We start from the raw sequence: 1,198 nt of genomic DNA, 5'->3' as shown, positions 1-1,198 counted from the left end.
ATCCATCTGCCTCTGCCTCCCAAGTGCTGGGATTAAAAGTGTGGATCACCACTCCGGGCCCCAGCCTTTAGTTTTTGAGACAGGGTCTCACTATATAACCCAGGTTGCTTGAAATAATGTAGTCCAAGGTGGCCTCATGTTCATGATCCTCTTGTTTCAACCTCCTTAGTGCTTAAATTACAGGTATGTACCACTAAAGCAAGCCTGAGAAACCATTTTAAACTCCAGTCTCCTTAGTGGAGTAAGGACATGTCCTTCGATACTGTGGCCTGAAGTGAGAAAATAGGAGAAGTGGAAGAAAAGACAACTCTACCTTCCAGGAAGATGTACTCTGTATTTTACTTGGTGCTAAATCAAAGAATCAAGCCCTGTACAAGCCTTTGAAATTTTGGCCTATTTTATTTCAGACACTTGAGGTACAAATGGCAGCAAGTGGTTCTTATATATCTGGGAGTGGGGGAGCAATCTTTGCTCTTTAAATTTCACCATTCTTCTTTCAAAGTGGACTAGGCCTTCAAACCGGATTCCAATGAACATCTTGTCCTGTGTCGATGTTTCTAGAACGCTTTATCTGAATGTTGATAACTGCTTTCTAACAACGATGTGAACTACCTAAACTTAGGACTGATCGGTGGGTTCTGTTACATATGGTGACATCAGCACTGTGGCTGTCATCCTTTGCCTCTGGCCCTTCACAGGCCCCCCAACCCCTTCCTGTTTTCTGCCGTGGCTTCTCACTGGCTTCTTTCTAATAAGTGGTCTTCAAACAGTACCTTTCCAATAAACAGGTCTTCCCACGAAGCATCTTATGAAATTCTTTCTCTCCTGCTGTATTGATGTAGTCACATTGATTGTCATGACACTGTTTGGAGATATGGAGGTTAGAGGATTGGACAACATGAAGTGAAATTTTTTTCCTGTGACCAGAACAACCAAGATATTGTATATACATCCACTTGGGAATGGTGTATCGCTTTTCTATTAAAATAGACAAAAGGGACCTGTTTTCTGTTGGATAGGTTGATGTCAGACACTGATAAAGGATATCATTGCTGGGGCTGGACAGATGGCATTTAGGTGTATTGGCTGCTCTACAAGAGGACCTGGGTTTGATTCCAGCACCCCATGGCAACTTATAACCTTCTGTAACTCTTTCTAGGGAATCCAGTGCCCTCTTCTGGCCTCCACAGGCACCATG

This window comes from Onychomys torridus, chromosome 1, assembly GCF_903995425.1.
Source record: "Onychomys torridus chromosome 1, mOncTor1.1, whole genome shotgun sequence".
NCBI classification, from domain to species: Eukaryota; Metazoa; Chordata; class Mammalia; order Rodentia; family Cricetidae; genus Onychomys; species Onychomys torridus.
This window is presented reverse-complemented; position numbering follows the sequence as displayed.